The 6,000-nt window shown below is 39.5% G+C and overlaps 1 long non-coding RNA gene across 1 annotated transcript; it reads left to right on the top strand.

The window, feature by feature from the left end:
- Positions 1 to 3,141: 3,141 nt before the first annotated feature.
- LOC131316327 (uncharacterized) lies at positions 3,142 to 4,795 on the top strand. Its single transcript, XR_009197071.1, has 2 exons — positions 3,142 to 3,322; positions 4,287 to 4,795. It is a non-coding gene; the product is annotated as an uncharacterized LOC131316327 (long non-coding RNA).
- The last annotated feature ends 1,205 nt before the right edge of the window (positions 4,796 to 6,000 follow it).

Here is a 6,000-nt window from a genome sequence, read left to right as displayed (position 1 = left end):
GTTGCAATCCTATATTAATTGGAAATTCACTCGTTTCCCCTATCGATGATCGAATGGTAGTGACGGCACCTTCATACATGTCTCTAATTATCTCGATATACCTTTTGGTCATTCATTTTCTCTCCAGAACCCACCATATGATGTCTCTAGGCACCCTATCATAAGCCTTTTCTAAGTCTATGAAAATCATATGGAGATTCTTCTTCTTTGCTCTGTGTTTTTCTATCATTCTCCTTAATAGGTAGATAACTTCCATGGTTGATTTTCTAGGTATGAACCCAAACTGTTTCTCTGACACCGTAGTCACCATCCTCAAGCGATACTCAACAACTTTTTCCCACAACTTCACCGTATGACTCATCAATTTAATATATCCCTTTTATTCTTATAGATGGGTACTAGAGTGCTCCTTTTCCATTCGTCGGGCATCTTCCTAGTCATAATAATCTTGTTAAACAATTTTGTCAACCAAGTCGCCAGCAGGCCACCTAGACTTTTCCATACTTCAATAGGGATACCATCCGGTCCTAAGGTCTTACCTGGTTTCATCCTTTTCAAAACTTTAACCACTTCGAACTTTTGTATTCTGCAATAAAATTCATATTCTATGTTCTCGTCGGGTACATAATCTTCCTCTCCACCAAAGCCTCCTTCATGTTTCTCATTTAACAACTTCTCGAAATACGACTTCCATCTATCCCCGATCACCTCGTCTTTCACCAACATCACCGAATCAATACCTTTTATACACTTAACTTGAGAAATGTCTCTAGCTCTCCTTTCTTGCAACCTGGCAAGTTTATAAATAATCTTTTCTCCATCTTTACTATCGAGTCTAGCGTAGAAATTTTCATAGGCTTTCAACTTAGCATCCCTAACGGCTTTCTTAGCTTCCTTGCTAGCTTACTTATAACCCTGAAAATTTTTCTCATTCCGGTCCTTTTGCCACTTTTTAAAGCACTCTTTCTTGGCTTTCACCATGGTTTGAACCTCATCATTCCACCACCACGTCTCCTTAGAAATTGGACCTTTTCCCTTCGACTCCCCAAGAACTTCTTTCGTATTCTTCTAATACCGTCAGCTATGGTATTCCACATATTGTCACTATCGCCTTCCACTCCCCACCGTACTTCTTGAGACATTTTTTCCTTGAATACCTCTAGTTTCTCCCCTCTTAGGCCCCACTATTTAGTCCGTGGACATCTAGTTTCCTTTCTCTTTCTAATATTCCCCTTGAGACAAATATCTAACACCAAAAGTCTATATTGTGCCACTAGACACTCTCCGGGAATAACCTTACAATCCTTACATGTCAAGCAGTTTGCACCTCTAGCAAGAAAATAGTCGATTTGGCTTCTATTGGCTCCGCTCTTAAAGGTAATTAAATGCTCCTCTCTTCCTATAAAGAGTATTCCCCACTATAAGGTCAAAAGCTACTGCAAAATCTAAAATCCTCCGGCCACCTTCGTTAATGTCACCAAATTCAAAGCCACCATGCATCTTCTCATACCCTTACTTATGCACTCCCACATGACCATTGAAATCGCCTCCTATAAATAGCTTCTCCCCAAAAGGTATCTCTTGAACCACGTCATCCATCTGCTCCCAGAATTGCTCTTTAGTAAGATCATCTAAGCCTACTTGGGGTGCGTCAGCACTGATAATATTAACTATGCTCCCTCCGATCACAAGTTTAACTAAAATAATCCAATATCCTTTCCTCATGACCTCGTGACTGTAACTGTGTTTATCTACTACGATACCTACCCCATTTCTATGTCTATCCTTACCCGTATAGTAAAGCTTATAACATGTGTCCTCTATCTTTCTAACTTTCTCCCCTACCCATTTAGTCTCCTGAAGGCAAGCTATACTAATTCTCCTCCTAAGCATGGTGTCAACTAGCTCCCTAGTCTTACCCGTTAATGTCCCTATATTCCAAGTTGCTAAACGAATCCTATAATACTGGGGCAGCTTCTTTACCCGTGCTCGTCCAGGCACGTGCGGGAACCCTTGCTCACTTATCTCCACACTTGGGCGCCGGTGTGGTGCCCCTTGCTCATTTTTTGAAGCACCCGAAGGCAGGCACAATGCGTCGCTTAAAGGGAACGCTCTAGCATGTTTCGTTATCATATTTGGATTCATGTCATAAAGATCTGACGGGCTTTTTACGTGCTGGCTGTCAGCTACCTAACGCACAACCCTCCTCTTTTATCTGGACCTGGGACCGGTTGAAAAATAAAGATAAGGCTCTAAGCACAAACCAGGCGGAGTTAACTTCGCCCTGATAGCATAAAAAATAACCCCTGTAACTTCAGCCAACCCGCGAAATTTATTCTAAAAAATTCTCCTCAAGTTACGCTCCCCCCACAAGCTATAGACTATGAAGCACGGATACTCAATTTTGGCCTCTGTATCATGTATCGTACGCGTATGCGATACGGATACGCTCTGAATACTTGTTCGATAAGCTTTTTTAATGTATTTAACTTCTGGAATTAATTTTTGGTACCCCGATACATTTTGGATACGTGCGGGGGGTTAGCATGTTATTACTTAAAATATATGGGTTAATACTGTAAATAGGCTATATATATATATACATACATGCATACATACATACAGAAAGTTTCAAATGAGGACCTCTTAAAATGCGGACCCCCTTTTCCCAATCAAATTTTGATGATCCGAGCCGATTAATGTGTTTAGAGCGTAATTTTAAGGGTACCCGCGAGAAATTGGCAAAAAAAATGATCGTGAAGGGCTTCATTTGAGCAATTTTTTATTGAACCGTTCAGTAAAAAACTGTTCGGCATTTTTTTTGCTGATTTATCGCGGGTACCCTTAAAATCAAGTTTTGATCACATTGAGCGGCTCAGATCATCGAAATTCGATCGAGAAATGGGGAGGTCCGTATTTTAACTAAAATGAGGACCCCCTCATGGGAAACGGACTGATATAATATCCAGTGTTCTAAAACTCGGTATTCCTCGCCGAGTACTCGCTCCAAGGTGCCTGGCCGAGTGAGTACTGAGTAGCGAGTTTTAGAACACTGATAATATCAGTCACACACACACTCCAGATCAAGTAAGGGATCCCGTTTTTTGCGTTTTGTGTGGGACTCCATTGACAGCCGTTGGATTAGATCCAACGGCCCACGTTTTAAAGAAATCTTGCGGGTTTAGTCCGGGTAAAAAGGGGGACGCAGGTCAGGATTCGGGTTGGAACAAAACCGAGCTTCTTCCCTTCCTTTACACGCAAAAAACACAGAGAAGAGAGAGTGAGGAGAGAAGAACGACGAACAAGAACGAAGACGAACAAGGTATCTCTCTCTCAAATCTCTGTGGCTCATTATCTATCTCACAAATTAGGGTTTTCTCTTTTACTCGATTAGGGTAAATTGAACCCACGACGACGAAGAAGAAGGAGGAGGAGGACTAAAGGTCTCAATCTCTCTGATTCAAGCATTAACTTCGAATTTGTAATTTTTTTTCTGGAATTTGGAACCAGAAATTAGGGTTAGGGAGTGCAGAAACTTGGGGCAGAAATTTCGAACCAGAAATTAGGGTTTAGGGTTTGTGCTTGCCATTGTTATTGATTGTGCATTTGTAACTTGGCTCTTTCCGTTGATGACAAGGCAACAACCGATACTCTGGAGTTGCATTGTTCTTATTGTGTTATTTGCAGTGTTATTCATGCTCTACTTCAAATTTTCGAGAACTCTTTGTTCATTTATTTGTTGTCGTATTTTATAAACTAGATGCCGAGTGATTCCTAAGATGTTGCGTACTTGGCTCTGATCCAGTGTCAAAACTAGTCATTCGTAAGTCAGATTTATAAACTAGAATGCTTTGTACTTTTCTTATTCTATGTTCGGTTGAGTCCCATGCTTTCGTCAACTTTTGGAAGTATGATGTAATTTGGATGCCTCATTTGTTTGCTAAGCATTTCTGGTGCTGCAGAGAAAGAAAGCATGCTAATTTCCAAGAAGAAAAAAAGAGATTAGATCTGTTGTTGTAAGGCTTTCTGTTTTTTCTATCGAGATAGCATGCTAATGTTTGTGGAGAAATGTGGGATTATACATTGTTTTCACACCTTGTAGTCCCATCTTCGTGTACCTTTATCTCTGGCCTCTAATGATTGTTATTTCAGGTGTTATTATAACTTTCCAGAAAGCATACCTCTGGTTTGTAGTTCTTTAATGCTCCTCTTTTCAACTCCAACATTCAGGTGGGCTAAGAGGAGCACTGCAATACTACTAACCTCTTTTCAACTCCCACTTTCAGGAGGGCTAAAAGGTGTGGCATTTCACAGATGTTTTCAGCTGCTATGGGCCTAGATATTGAGGAATATCCACTCTCAGTACTTGATCCTCTTTCAATTCCAATTTGGAGGGCTAAGAGGTGTAGTACATTTCTGAGGATACTATCCATTATGTTGCTAGAAGCTGTTCAGAATGTTGTTCCTTATTTCAAGTGAGGAATGCCTTGCACTTATTGGACATCTTGGAGACAAAATGCTCTGCTCTGATTTTTATATGATGGAGATTAAAGAGTTAACTTATGCTGCTATGGTGTTGAGCTGATGATGCTAAGGACCTGTTCTCTACTTGTTTATTTCCAGTTTCTTTCTATTCTTCATTGAATGTATTTTTTTCTGTTTCTGTTTTTCTTTTTATTTTGAACTCTGCTTCCTGCCTTGCCTCAATTTTGCTTTGTGGCTTGCATTTAGCTACTACCCTCAATTTACCCTTTGCCAATCAAAATATATATAAAAAAAAAAAAAAATTCTGTTATGGAGTTCTAGAGTTATGTGAATTGTGGAGTTATGATCTGTGATCCACTAGCTCTCCTGTTGGGTTCTCATTTCACATGTCTATTCCAGCTCTAATGCATGCATTTGATTAATTCAGTTTTGTGCTGTTAAGAGTACGAGTACGAGCAATGCCATGCTTCTTGGTGCCACAAATAAACAAAAAAAAAATTTGATGTACAATTTTGTCCACACAAGTTTGAGTATTTTTACACATTACCAGTCTACATGTGGCTCATTTCAAGGAGGCTATGCCCCAAGTTTGTCCACAATTCTATTTCATCCTCACTATTTTCAAGCAAAGAAGAGATGAAATGATACTGATTCTGTGAGTTCCTTTTTGATGCTATATTGTATTATAGTATCAGTTTTTACATGCCAAAATTCATTACGACACGACACGACACGGATTACTTGCCAAAAATTCCTCAACTTTTATTACTTGCCAAGAATTTGAGTACAAGAAATCAAATTGTGACCAACTCAGTTTTTGCAACAAAAAATCAAGAGGTCAACAAGCTGAGGAGAAGCTACAACTACATGTCATTAAGCAAAACACAACCACAAAACAGGTCATTAAACAAGGTCATGGTCCAACTAAATTTAGATACAAATTAGCCATCCATTCTTTTATAAAGAACCACATAAAAAAAAATGGCCAACGGTATAACCTTGAGAGCCAGCCAAAGGAAACAACGGAACAAAATAAAGCCGAAACTGGCCAACTTATACTATGTTCACCACCTTACAACAAAGCAAAAAAAATAGCATTACTATCTTCAATTGGTAATAAAATCAGAGCAGCGCAATTGGGCCGGAGAAGTTGTTGCGGAAATCAATCTTGGGAAGTTGCTGCAATTGCCCAATTTGAGGTGGAATTGAACCCGAAAACCAATTGCCGCAATTGCCTGATATGCGGAAATGTGTTAGCTACCCCATGCATATTGAAGATTCAAAATTGGTGGGCTTGATGGCTCCAGCTCCGCCATCTCCTTCGAGGCTTTTGACACTCTTGATGCAAATCCTACAGAATACAAGCACAATATCCACATATTAACCGATATTAGACTTGAATCCCACGAAATTGTCTTTTGTTATTATTATTTTTTTTCCCTCTTGGAAAACTCTCTTAGGAGTAGGAAGACTACTAAATATATATATTTTTTTTATCAATTTTGTGAATTCCTT

The sequence above is a fragment of the Rhododendron vialii genome, chromosome 2a (assembly GCF_030253575.1).
Source record: "Rhododendron vialii isolate Sample 1 chromosome 2a, ASM3025357v1".
NCBI lineage: Eukaryota > Viridiplantae > Streptophyta > Magnoliopsida > Ericales > Ericaceae > Rhododendron > Rhododendron vialii.
The sequence above is the reverse complement of the archived record's forward strand: the minus strand, read 5'-3'. Positions and strand labels throughout refer to the sequence as shown.